At 38.4% G+C, this 15,290-nt stretch overlaps 1 protein-coding gene across 1 annotated transcript in view; it reads right to left on the reverse strand.

The window, feature by feature from the left end:
- LOC145266278 (uncharacterized) overlaps nucleotides 1–15,290 on the reverse strand; it is a 949,382-nt gene that overhangs the window by 453,193 nt on the left and 480,899 nt on the right. The window contains exon 3 of the mRNA XM_080121826.1: nucleotides 10,282–10,333. The gene's annotated coding sequence lies outside the window, so the exon portion shown is untranslated. The remainder of the gene's footprint in view (nucleotides 1–10,281; nucleotides 10,334–15,290) is intronic.

The raw sequence follows: 15,290 nt of genomic DNA on the forward strand, positions 1-15,290 counted from the left end.
AAAAACAGACACACGTGCGCGCATACAACCACACACAGATATATCACTCCTATCTCTAATACAACACACTGAACAATACCCACCCTACTTAACCTCGAAACAAACAACACTAGGAAACACCCAGAACCATAGTATAATATCTGTTCCAACACCTCGCTCCCTCCTCAGTCAGTGGAGGCGAACCCCCTCATGACTGAGTCAGCTATAATCCCTTCTATCATCCCCCTCCCATACCTATACCCCCTCCAATTGCCCCCCTCTGGGGAACAAAATCTTTCCCACACTAGGAACCGATCCTGGGTCTGGCCATTCCGACATGGAAAGACAAATAAATAGAAACATTAAAAAATCCCCTATGTATATATATATATATATATATATATATATATATATATATATATATATATATATATTTAAATACACCCTCTATCTAAACAAACATAATATAAGGAATACCCGAAAAGACTGAAACGAAAAATCACAATACTAAAATCCAAGAATCCAAAAAATAAATATCAAAATAGAATGAAAGCACCCCTACCCTTATTTCAGAATAGCTGGCCCCCCTCCTCACACATACACCTTAGTAACGACCTTGGATCACAGTCACCTTCCTAGGGAAGCAAACAAGCTCATAATACTATAAAACAGTACACACATTCTCAAACCAATAAAAGAAAACACACACACACACACGCACACACATTACCCTAAAGGAAAAGGGGAAAAAACACAACAGAAAGAGAGTGAGAGAGAGAGAAACATAACACACGAGTGACTACAGTCGAGGTCAGCGGTCTCGACAACCCCAATAAAAGAGTAATAAAAATTGAACATGCCAATGAATAATAGACACTTACACGCCTCCACCCTTGGAAAAACTTCAAATGAACTACGAAAATGCCATTTTTACATCTCCAACACATTTGAAAATAACGCGTAAACAAGATTTCAATGATTTAAAAACATTATTACAATGATTCAAACATAATTCTCAATGAAAAACCAAGACACGGAATAATAAAATAGTGTTAAAAATACATATTATTGGTGACTACCCCCTTATTTAAATATATATATATATATATATATATATATATATATATATATATGTGTGTGTGTGTGTGTGTGTGTGTGTGTATACATATCTATACATACATATAAATATATATATATATAGATACATATATAAATACATACATACGTACACACATATACAGATAGGTAGATAGAAAGGTAAATATAGGCTGTGGCATTTACTATTTCAACTTAACATTTCAACTTAGCCTTGAAAAGTGGTGTGCAGCAGCACTTGGTGACGAACCGTCATATTTCCAGTTTTGCTCCTTACCGTTCCAGTGGTGTGGACTGTAGTAAGATATATTTTCACCGGCTATGTATTTGACGTTTGACTATAAACTTTGAACGATAGTGTGCACCATACCTAGGTTGGTTGGTTGGATTGTTGATGTTTTACGGCATATAAACCCTTTTCATGTTATTTAATGCCGAATCGAAAGGTTTTAAAGGGAAAAGTTTAATAGAACATATTTGTAATTTTCAAGTCGGTCTCTATTTACTCCATAGTTGGAACTACCCCTCCGGGCCATAGTGGACCTGGAAGCAATGGCAATTAAAGGGTGGCTCCAACAATTCCCAAAACCAGCAGGCTGGGGAGTCCCCACTAGATATAGTTTAGGGTCATATCCAAGACCACCTAGGTTAGAGGCTATCATCCTGTTAGTTTTCGTCATAATCGGTTCAGTTGTGTGGGCTGTAGAGTATATATATATATATATATATATATATATATATATATATATATATATAGGCTATGACTTTAAACTTTCACCTTAATCATACAAATTTTTGTCAAGCATCCCTTGCTTTGGGAGATCATATTGCAAGCTTTACCCATGGTTGGTTGTGTATCTTGTGCTATAGACACAGACACACGAAAGCTGCTAGTTTATATAATTCTCTTCTTTTGCCATCAAATTCCTTACATATAATTCTCCTATTTAGACATCAAATTCCAAGTACTATGTTTCGTACAAAAGAGGAAAATGTCTGTTTTACTGATTCGAAATTTACCATTTATCCTTACTTACTTTTTTATTTTGAAAGTATATTTGGGGATGTTTTCTATCAAGCGACTTAATGCATGGTCTGCTGTGATTTTAATAAAGATAAAAAGTAAGTTTCCACTCTGCGGATGGACAAGCAGAATGTAATCGATATCTGCGAAATATTTCATTCAGAGTATGTTTAACCTGATATTTCGGAAACATCCTTTATTCTGCACGTAACGAACCAGAAATATATATTAAATCATCTTTCATGTAATATGCTGATTTATGTTGACGATTATTTCGTATCTTTAAATGGGAGTATCCTTAATAGCCTGAAACAAAAAATCTATTCTCGTCATACATCAATCATACAAATGAAATAAATAATTGTTATTCCCAATTACATCAATGAAACACGGCATATTGTTTGATCAATAAGAAAGAACATTTAATCCTTCTGTGTTCACATAATTAATCAAAGTAATTAGACATGCGTTATAAATTGCAACATTAGTTTATTTTCCATCAAGCTTGAGCAGATATTCATTAACGAAACGATTTTTTATTTGTAAGTTTGTTTTAATTTCAGACATCTTAATTGAAATGTCTTTATGTTTTTAATATATGAACAGGTTCATTTGTGCGGTAATTGACTATTGGACACTTTTTGTGTTATTTTACTTTTATTTGATTACGACCGGAGGGGAGCTAGACGTTGCTTTGTCGTAAAAAAAAAATGTGACAGCAGGTAGAGGCGGGACGTTGCCTGGTCGAAAAATTCGTTTAAATATAATATTTTAATTGGTTAATAACATTGCAATCACCCATAAAAGAAACTGAATCTAAATATTGTAAACAATACATGGAGATAGACCGACGGATATATTGGGGGTTTCCCTTCGTGAAATAATAAATATGAGGAAATTTAAGTGGAAGCTTGTAAGTGTATTTTAATTTTTTTTAAAATACGACAAGAACTACCGAACCCGATTGTCAATCAGTTTTTAAAAAGTTATAAATAATCAGCTTTGTTCTCATCCTGAGAGTATATTCAGTATGATTGGGCTGACAAAGGTTGTTAGCGGATATACAACCACAAAATCGCACAGACGACTGAGAATTACATAATAAGACTAATAGTTTTATATTACATTTCATTTGTTTACTTGGTAGATAGACCTCGTGCGTTTCCAGGTGGTAAAATACGCTTAAATAGGATATTACAATTCATGCAAATTAAAAGTAGCAATCCTTATTTACTGCAATTCCTTAATATATACTTATATGCAGACGCGTTAGTTTTATAAAATATCAACATCTAGCCAATATATAGTTGCCGTTTTAAAAATAATATAACATACAGTTAGATTCCTTTAACCTTAATGGAAACCACAACTTATATTGCCCAAGCTTTCGTCGTTACCGTTTAAGGTATTGTCTAAGTTATAAAAAAGCGACGTTCGCATGTAAATACCTATATTTGAACACGCGTACATATAACAAGTTTAGTCGATTTTCGCTTTCTAATTCCAACATTTTTTTTCAGTTTAAGCACATCAGAAGTTATTTCTACCGGCTAAAACTCCTACACTAACTACACAGACATGGGCATCCGTTGATCTACAAACCATCGCCCTCTGTCGGTGAAAAATTTGTTTGAAAGATGGAAAATGACAGTACAAACGTCACACAAAATCACACACATAATGAGCTTTATTTATCTTGTTCTATGTTCTAATGTTTGTTATTATATCTTTTCATTGCACAAATTGTAACAATATAAGTAAGGTATAGCTGTTTTGTATATATTCGTACTATATTTAAGTCATGATTAAGCGTTTCAGTCATGTTTTACAATAAATTGTTTAATCACACATAGAAAAAAAACACTGGCTTTTGTCTAGCAACGTTCACTGTAATATCTTTATACATAATATCAAGGTTCTGATTAAAATGAATGTACGTTTAATATTAAGGATTGCACTGAGTAAATTCACTTAATATATAATAGACGAAGGGTCTCCGCAAGCATTTACATTCATCAATACACCCTCCTGTTGAACAGATTTCACCACTTAAACGTTTATTTATTATATTATTTTCTAAACAGTAGCACACTTAAGGATTTTAGATATATACAGAGGAATTTATTTTGATGATGGCAAAGTAAGATTTTAATTCGAAATATTCGGTGCCAGATTGTATAAGACGCGGCGATGAACAAACCACTTTGGATGAATATTAATGTTTCTAAATGTATTCAACTAATAGGGATCAAAAGGTTAGTCCTTACTTACTATAACAAATGATCATATTGCTTAAGTGTCGATGAATAATAAATTAAATGTATAGGGTGTAATATAAACGGTAAAAATGTATGCCATTCTTGAAGAATTCTTATATTTTATATGATTATAAGCAACATCTTAGAAATGAAATAAGTCATTGACAAAAAAAAACATTATTGGCTATAAATATTGGTCACTTAAAATAAATATATATTAGACATAATTTTATTACCGCGTAGTTTACTTTCAAAAACGTCAAATTGTTGAGCTTTTAATATCGATTTTATATTTTTAAACAGATATATCTTACGACATTTTGTCAAGATGGAAGAAGACTCATTCGGAATTATAATAACAAAATAAGTAACAGAAGAAAAATAATAACGTGTAACATGACAGTAAGAATACATATTAGATAAGTGAAAATGATATTAAGTTAAGGCTAGAATCGAACCCTGTAAGCAAGTGTTAAAGATAATGGAATGTTAGAAATTCAGTCCATTGTTAATTCTATTAGAAATAGTTAAATATTGTTTATAGCGGAAAAAGAGTCGATTCTAAATTCTTTTATAAATCTGGATATCAAATATGTCAGTTAAATGAATGTACAATGCGAGTTAAAACATATTGTTTAAAAATAGGTTAAAATTAAAATTGAAGATTCTTTGTTTCCCTAAAATCGTGTTGGACGGTGTAGCAGAAGCAGCAATAACTAAAATGAGGGGAAAAAGAGCTTACCTCGGGTATGTCTGTTGTGTCACCAGTTGGGGGGAAAAAGAGAATTCCAACATGGCGTCCGGGGGTTTTTATTAGCATTTACCCCATGCAACTCTCGGAAAATCACGTTTCTGTCTCACGTGATTATGCAAATGGATAATTCCCGGCCACTATAAAAGCAGGAGGCTAGAGACGAGTTGGCAGTGTCCTGCAAACTGTGTGTGTGGGTGTTTCTGGCGATTGGAGTATGTCTTCTTTTACCACGGTTATCACGGACAGGAATTCCCTCTCTTCTGGAGGTGGGCGATATTGACTATTTTGAAGTTGTACTGTTGCTGACAGAACATTTATTTTTTTTTTTTTTTTTTGCCTACTACATTTTTGTTTCAAGCTATTTCGGCCCGAATATGGCGAAGGTGCGGATAAGCAGTGATATTATCAAGCCGTTCTCTGGCGAGGGAGACGTTGTAGCGTGGCTGAAAAAAGTGAGACTTGTTGCACAACTTCAGCAGGTGGATGACGTAGCGAGTCTGCTACCTTTATACCTGGAAGGCGATGCGCTGGCCCTCTACATGGAAATGGAGGAGGACGATCAAAAGAAAATAGACCAGATTGAGGCTCGATTAAAGGAGGCATTTACTGATGACGCGTTTGCAGCATATAGAAAAATAACTATGGTTAGATGGGCTGGTGAACGTGTGGATGTGTACGCCAACAAAATCAGGCAGTTGGTTGGATTGGCCGGATTCACAGGAGAAAGCTCAGAGAGACTCACAAAATTAATTTTTGTCACTTGATTCCCTGACACCATCTCAATTGCTCTTCAACAGGTGCCGAACATCAAAGCCCTGACCATGGGGGAGCTAATGTCGAGAGCGAGAATTTTGACGACGACTGGCGAACAAAATCAGGATGTGGTTGCGGCCACACGCTCACCCAACAACAGGGCCCAGAATAATCCTGTTAACGTGACCTGTTTCAAATGCAATGTTAAAGGCCACCTTGCAAGGGACTGTCGAAAACGTGGAACACGGTGTTACCGTTGCGGTGAGAGTGGACACTGGGCTCGGAACTGCTCGGGAAACGAGCAAGGGGAGGACGCATAAGCGCCAGTCTCCTTCCCAACCAAGATGTGAACACGACGCTCCCGGTGATAAGCATCCATGTTGACGGGACGCGATGTTTGGCGCTTATTGATACAGGATGCTCCAGGACAATTTTACATGCAGACCGGTGCCGGTCTTGGAGAAAAAGAAACGTAAATGTCAACACAATTGGTGGAATGTCCCATGCGTGCTGCGGTGTTGGAACGGTCTCTGTATCCACTGATGAAGGTGTGTCTGCCAGAGTCGATGTGTTGGTGGTGCATGGCAAGCCACTGGGATTTGACTTGCTTCCAGGGATCGACGCCATAAAAGCTCTAGGAGGTGTCGTTGTCAAGCCTACAGGATCAGTGCGGCTGGGCGCCAGGAAAAGTATTATAATGCGCAGCCATTTCTATCGATGAACCAGATTTCACTGCTACCTTTGACCATCAAAACCGAACGTGGACCGCATCGTGGAAATGGTCTGTGGACCACCCCCCTGAAAGGCTGCATAATCGAGTGTCAGAGTACCCAGTGCCAGCAGAAATTCGTGAAGAATACACGCAGGAGCTCCACACCTGGATAGATAATGGTTGGCTCGTGCCATACCCAGAGGATAAATTGGGACCCCCCAAAGGTCTAATTCCCCTGATGGCTGTGATACAGCAGAACAAAGCCAAAGTGCGCCCGGTAATGGACTACCGGGAGCTAAATCATTACGTAGACGCATTTACGGCCAACGCAGATGTTTGTGCGGCTAAGCTGCGTGAGTGGAGACAAAAAAGGGCTAACGTGTCTCTACTGGACCTCAGAAGAGCATACCTACAAGTCCGGGTCCATGAGACACTGTGGCCATACCAGACTGTGGAAATCGATGGGAAAAAATACTGTCTGACCCGTCTGTGGTTTGGTTTGAATGTGGCTCCCTTGATAATGAGAGCAATTGTCAGCGAAGTACTATCTCAGGAAGAAGTTATAAGCCGCGCAGCATCTGCTTACATTGATGACATTTTTGTCAATGAAGACGTGGTGCCCGCGACCCGTGTGAGAGGACACCTCGCGCAGTTCGGGTTGGAGTGCAAGAACCCGGAGCAGTTGAAGGACGGTGCACGGGTGCTGGGATTGGCAGTCAGGATGGAACGCAATGAACTGCGGTGGAAGCGAGGAAATGCAATTCCGGAGGCTCCCAGTATTGTTACGCGACGAACAATCTTTTCCCTGTGTGGTCGACTTGTCGGGCACTTTCCGGTGTGCGGTTGGCTTCGTGTGACTTGCGGAATACTCAGAAGGAGAGTAAGTTCGGTAACGAAGGGCTGGGATGATGAAGCAAGGGACGCTGTACTACATTGTATGATGTTCGAAACCTTAAAATCTGCACAGCAGAACGATCCGGCACAGGGAAATTGGTGTGTGGACGGCGAAGAGCTGAATGTATGGGTCGATGCTAGCTCCCTAGCAATTGGGGCAGCCTTGGAGATGTGTGAAACTGTGCTGGAAGATGCATGTTGGCTGCGACCTGAAGATGACTCTCAACATATCAACTTGGCTGAACTGGATGCCGTATTGAAAGGCATCAATTTGGCTCTCCAGTGGCAGAGCAAGGTGCTACACATAAAGACAGATTCTGTTTGCGTATACCATTGGGTCTCGGACACGCTAACTGGAAAGGCGCGAGTACGCACCAAAGCAGCAAGCGAGATGCTTATTAGGAGGCGATTAAGCACTCTTAAGGAGCTTGTGAAAGAGTACGGGCTGACAGTGGATGTGACGCTGGTTCCATCAGCACGAAACATTGCTGACAGACTGACACGAGTGCCACAGCGGTGGTTTGAGGCAATGAAAAAGAAAAACGGTCTTGACCCAGTGATAGGCGTGGTCCACACAGACGAGCTGGATGAGAGTCAAATCATGGCTATTCACAAAATAGTGTACATCCGGGGGTGCGACGCACTACCTACTTTGTCAGGAGAAGATGTCCAACCACGACAAAAGCAACTGTCAGAACGGTCATACATAAATGCGAGGAATGTCAGTCCATTGACCCAGCGCCAGTCAGGTGGGAAAAGGGAAAGCTGGAAGTTAACGAGAATTGGCAGAGAATTGGAATGGATATCACGCATTATGGCACCTTCCATTTTTTAACTTTAACAGACTGTGGTCCATCGCGTTTCTCCATTTGGAGGAAATTGGCAAGGCAGGACTCGGCAAGCGTGATTCATCAGTTGGAGGCAGTGTTCCTCGAGCGTGGCGCGCCGCATGAACTCCTTTTAGACAATGACACAGCTTTCTGCAGCAATATGTTCCAAGCATTTGCATGTAAATGGGGAGTTCACTTGCGATTCCGTTGTGCATACGCTCCAGCCGGGAATGGCATAGCGGAGCGATGTCATCGTACAGTGAAACGAATAGCGGATAGAATGTGTTGTCCCATACAGGAGGCTGTCTACTGGTATAACATCACACCAAGAGACGACACATCTCCCTCCACTGCGCCTGCCAACAGGATTTATCAATACGAAGTTCGAGTAAAGGAGACCAATCTCGCAACTGCGTCCCCAGGTCCCAAGAACAGCTTTTACCAGGTTGGAGATCGCGTATGGGTCAGAAGACCGCAAAATCGATGTACCACGAGGTTCGGCAAGGGTGAGGTGACCAAGGTGATAAGCCCTCAGTCGATTTTGGTGGACGGTGTGCCTCGTCACGTGAAGGATTTGCGCCCTCGCCATTATGTTGTTACATCGGAGGAAGAGGGAGACTCAGACAGTATGATGTCTTCTGAAAAGACAGAGAGTATGATGCAGGACGACGAAGAGGGTTTTGAGCCATATAATGTACATACTGAAGAAGCGGAGGAGGGACCACCCGTCTTGCCTCTACGAAGGAGTACCCGACAGAAACGAATACTGCCCCCCTGCCCTGATTGTGAAACACCGCCTATGGACCAGACTGGTGGCAATAATGGCGATGAGGAGGATGGCAGGGAGGAAGTGCTGCCTCCGGTTCTTCGGAGAAGTACCAGACAGAGACGACTGCCCCCCTGCCCCATTTGTGATCATGAGATCAGGGGGGAGTGTAGCAGAAGCAGCAATAACTAAAATGAGGGGAAAAAGAGCTTACCTCGGGTATGTCTGTTGTGTCACCAGTTGGGGGGAAAAAGAGAATTCCAACATGGCGTCCGGGGGTTTTTATTAGCATTTACCCCATGCAACTCTCGGAAAATCACGTTTCTGTCTCATGTGATTATGCAAATGGATAATTCTCGGCCACTATAAATGCTAGAGGCTAGAGACGAGTCGGCAGTGTCCTGCAAACTGTGTGTGTGGGTGTTTCTGGCGATTGGAGTGTGTCTTCTTTTACCACGGTTATCACGGACAGGAAGTCCCTCTCTTCTGGAGGTGGGCGATATTGACTATTTTGAAGTTGTACTGTTGCTGACAGAACATTTATTTATTTATTTTTTTTGCCTACTACATTTTTGTTTCACGGGAATGCGTAGAAAACGTGCTATAGTCACGGTGGTAAACACACGTCTTAACCCATAAACAAAGGAGATTTTTCACTATAGGAATCTGAGGGTTCGAAGTTAGAAAGTGGATGAGGATCAGATATTCAGAGCAGATCACACACGGTGATAGTCAGTTGGAGAGGAGAGCCCTTTAGAAGCGAAAGGAGGAAAATAGACCATGTAAATCAAGTGTGATTTCCTGACCGATCGGTCGATTGAAGAATAAATAAACCGATTATGTTTGTAACTGCTTGTCTCCGGTCATCATTCCTCACAACAAAAATGGTAAATGTGTTTTTATCATCTTGTAACGAAATATTTACAACCCTTACAAGTAATGTGCCTCCTCTATCAAAAGCAATACCTCCTCTCCACTAAATGTGTAAATAAGAACCATTCCAGTCTGATATAAATTTATCTGTCATTATCATTGTCATCTGTCATGAGTCCCCGTTAATCTGTCCCCAATATTGGCCCCTAGCTACACAAAAAACGTATGCAAACTGGCTTGTGAAAATCGTTAATATCATATTTTACTATTTATAATTAATTAATTAATAAATCGATGAATAGAAGATTTTACAAGATAACGAGGTAGTTTTCTCCTAACTTACGTGTTATGCCTGCTTTCCGTTCTAAGGCTTGATGATATGTATGTTTTGCATGCTGGAAAAATAATGAAAAGTAAGTTATATATTAAATTTAAGACATAGAACATATACAAAATGGTTTAAGTTAAAGTTATAAATAGTATAGCATACAGGCTAAGTCGTTTAAAATGAATCTAAGAATTATAAGTATGTATTTTATTGTGTAGCTAAAGTTTTGTACTAAACCGCTTAAATTGTCTGTTTTGCATTCCTGACCGTGTTTATAGCAAACGTGTCCGCTTACATCTACGCATATTTTCAGATATGGTTCTGTTTTATTTAGTTCATTATTGATATACAAACGTACATGTTTTTTCGACGTATTTTAAAATCTGTATAATATTTGGACTTTTATACTGTTTCTATTATTATGAAAGTTACTTTTAATGTATTGTTATTATTAATGATATTAATACTAATGGTTTTATTATTCTGTATGTATATATTATGCATATATTTATTAATCATATTTTCGTTAGTATTATTTGAGTTCATCGGACGACTGTTCTCATGTTCAGTGAAATTTACACAACGTTTCGGTTGAACATTACACCTTCAGGAGAATATAACTTTTTGACATTGCAAGTATTTTAACGTTACAGCACAGACCATTACGGAAAATTCTAGTACGAATGTTAAGAGCCTAAAACCTTAATTTGTTTTTAAATTTCCAAGCGTAAAAATCACTATCTTTTTAATAATTACAATATATATATATATATATATATATATATATATATATATATATATATATATATATATATACATTAAATTTGCTTATTACGATATCTGCTAGAAGTACCCGTTAACCGGCGTTGTCCGGTCGAAGGCTGATCCCTCATGGTCAATAAAAAGAAGCGACGGGTGTTGCTGGTGGTCATTGCTGTGTCTAGCCAATTATGGACTGTGGCGGAAATATAAAAAAAGCAAGTAAGAGAATGCGTAAATGCGGAGGTGTAGTTAATGTAAACATTAACCTTGCTCAAATTATACAAAATAAAAAAAATGCAAATTAAAACACAAAATACAAAGTTAACGTGAATGCACTCTAGAAAACGTTGTAAAACACAGCTTTCTGTTGCCAGTGTAATTGATATTAAAATGACAGTCTAATTAATCGGGGAATAATATAAAAAAACACAAAATGGCTTTCGGAAATAGGAACAGTCAGCGAAGAATAAGTAAAGAAAAGAAAAAGTAATAAAATATCCCATAACTGTCGAAAATAGTATCAAATCCTAAAAATAAATATTGCTACCCGTATTTGTTATTTTTTTATCAGGGCGTTAAATATAAAGGGGGTAAAGTGTAAAAAATGCATACACGTATATTTCACCATCGTGAAAAATCATTTTGTATTACCACATTCCTAGGAATTTGGTAGCTGAAAACGTAAATAGCATTTACAATTACTGTCAACCCGTAGTTTCTAAGAGATGGGGAAATGTTAGTTTTTAAAAAAGTTGGGGATCACTTTCTTCTAATAATTTTACGTCAAATGAGATCCCCCTTCATGGCTACCTGTTTTCGTGGAGGTGCAGATACAATGCACTCAATGTAACGTCTAATGAGCACCCTCACGTTGACCGCTCCCTTCCCAAACAAATATTAGATGTATACGTTAGCGGGAGGGGGCGGCTCAGACAATCGATTTTGCAATAAAAAAAACTATGAAAAAACACGCTAAATAAAGTTTGGCAAGGCCGTATTAGTGAGATAGCCTGCTGTTTTGTCTATGTTTTGCAGGTGGTGGTAGATTCTTATTCTTATTGAGGATATGTGACGCCTTCTTTTCGATCTTAATGTTCGGAGTCTTTTTTACTACCCAGTGACAACTATATTCTATTTAGTCTGCCAATGTCATTTAAGTATTGTGCTCTAGACATTGACACATTAGCATCGCCTTTGTCTGCTGGTAATATCATTGTATTATTTTCATTGCAAAGTTACTTGATAGCCAATACATTTTCTGATACATTTCATTTTAAAGGCTTTGAATACTCGAGTGTCTGTTCTACTTTTAAAAAGTAAGATTATTATTATTTGTACTCTTTTCGTTTTTCCTTTTTTCTTTTCCCTTTCGTCTTCCTCTCTGCGTCGTCTCTCTCGTATGTCTTCGGCTTTTTTTAACTTTAACTAAATGCCATTGGTTTTTGTAATTTGGAATGCCACGTGATGTGGCCTCCTCATGGATTTTGTGCTTGCAAGATTTTCATTAATGACTGAACTTCTGCCTTAAGATATATCTATTTACTTGAACTGGCTGGCAGAAAAAATTGTCATTAATATGTAGCGACATATAAATGCTTACGCCACACAAACAAAAAGTGCGTGTTGCTCTGCTTCGAAATTGAGAACTCTTGTATTATCCTCGTTAAAACATCCTTAATTGCTTTAACTTTAAAAATATTATCGTGAAATTATATATATATATATAGACATATATACACACACACACGTATATATATATATATATATATATATATATATATATATATATACGAGCAAACAGTTAATAAACAATATAGAGGTTTTACATCTGGCTGAGATAATTTATAAATAGCAATTCTTTAATATATATATTATACTTTAATTTTACCATCTTGTATAATTTTGGTAAATTTAATTGTAATTTTTATTATATATATATATATATATATATATATATATATATATATATTCAAACCGATATAAGTCCAGCTCAAATAAACAGAAGTTATAGAAGCTAGAAATAATTGTACGAGAGTCATAGAGACAGCTAAGACAGATTACTTTGAAACCACCAGAAAACGCATCGAAGCACAGAAATTAGGAACCCGGGATTTTTGGAAAATCTACAACTGCGTAGTAAATAATGGGCAGTCAACTATTCCCCCACTATCAAGTAATCATGAGGTTGCTTGCACGGCAACTGACAAGGGTAATCTGCTTGCCAGTCGGTTTGCCTCAAACTCCACACTGAACTCGGTACACCACGCACTCCCTGATTTTCCTCTGCGAACAGACGCCACACTAGACGATTTGAAAATCACCCCTTCTCAGGTACATGCTATTATAAAAAACCTAGACACCTCAAAAGCATGTGGACCAGATCTCATCCCGGCTGTGCTATTAAAAGGCTGCCGAGGTTGCTCCAGTTCTGTCCAAACTTTACAATAAATGCCTTAACGAATCTTGTTTTCCGGACTGCTGGAAAACCGCCTCTGTGGTACCAGTCTTCAAGAATTCTGGTGAAAGAACTGTCCCACTAAATTATCGCCCCGTTAGCCTCCTCCTGCTTTTCGCCAAAATATTTGAGTCCTTAGTTAATCAAGCCCTAGTCCAGCACCTAACAGCTGCTAACCTCCTGACTGACAAACAATATGTATTCAGGCAAGCCCGTTCAACAGCAGATATCTTAACTGCAGTTTCTGAACGTATATACCGTTCATTGGAGAAAACAGGGGAAGGTAGAGCGGTGGCCCTCGATATATCTAAGGCTATGGACAGGGTATGGCACGATGGTCTTCTAAGGAAAATTAGATCATATGGAATCACTGGAAGAATTCATAATGTAATTAAATCCTTCTTAAGTAATAGAAAAAGCAAAGTTGTCCTCGACGGTCGACATAAATGCGGGTGTACCTCAGGGGTCTATCCTTGGACCTCTATTATTCCTGATATTCATAAACGACCTCCCTGATAAAATTGTTTCCGAGATGGGTATATTTGCCAATGACACCACTCTCTATAACAGATATGAGGGGAAAACAAATGAACACATATCCAAGGAAATGGCAGAAACACTAGAGGATGACCTCAAATCCGTAGTGGAATGGGGACAAAAATGGTTGGTCACATTCAATGCTGCTAAGACTAAGCGTGTTTCCTTCAATAACTACAAGAAACCTTCTCAACCACCAATAGCAATGGCCAAGAACACATTACCTGAAAGTACTTATTTTAAACTCCTCGGCCTAACGTTTACAGGGAATATGAACTGGAATAGATACATTGAGAGCATTGCCAAGGCCGCTGCCAGGAAGGTTGGCTCCCTCTACCGTGCTAGAAAACTACTTACGCCTGACAGTATCCTATACCTCTATAAGGCAACCATTCGCCCATGTACGGAGTACTGTTGTCACATCTGGGCTGGTGCATCTGCTGCTTGTCTTTCGCTCCTGGACAGGGTTCAAAAGAGAGTCGCCAACCTGATAGGTCCTGAACTGTCATCTAGGCGTCAGCCTCTGTCCCATCGACGAGATGTTGCATCCCTCTGCATGTTCTACAAATACTTTAATGGTGAATGCTCTGATGAACTGCAAACACTTGTACCTCCCCGACATAACTACCCCCGACAAATCTGACAAGCTACTAAGTCTCACCCCTTTACAGTAGAGATCCCTAGGTTCCAGAAAGCCTTTTACTCCAATAGTTTCCTCCCCAGAATTGCGGGTCTTTGGAACTCCCTTCCGGGATTCTGCTTTCCCAATTGCAATGATATGCAGAAGTTCAAGTGTAATGTTAACAAACATCTTCCTACTCATCTCCCTTCATAATGACCCCGCTAATTAAGTCCCTGATAGTAGCCCCCTGCTTCAAAGTGGCACTGTGCATTGTTTGGAGTGAAAATTGAATAATAAAAAAAGAACCCACATTTTAAACTGTACATTTTGCATGAATTTCTTGTTCGACACTATAATCAAATAAGATGTATTAAAATATTGTACATTCACAAATTTCAACAAAATGCGTTCTTCTCACCATAGGAAATATATTAGCAAATCAATATTATAGCAAAACTATGGATTTGCTAGTACGTTCATTAAGACAACATTAAAGTAACATCATTCCTGAATTCATGAACTTTTTTTATTAAATTTAGATAAATTAATTAAACTGGAAAAATGTTAAAAACGAAAGTAATAAATTAATGTTATTAAACTAAATTTAATATTAGTGCAAGAGTGCATAAAATGATAATAATTAATATA

This window comes from Euprymna scolopes, chromosome 4, assembly GCF_053919585.1.
Source record: "Euprymna scolopes isolate OS-2025 chromosome 4, ASM5391958v1, whole genome shotgun sequence".
NCBI classification, from domain to species: Eukaryota; Metazoa; Mollusca; class Cephalopoda; order Sepiida; family Sepiolidae; genus Euprymna; species Euprymna scolopes.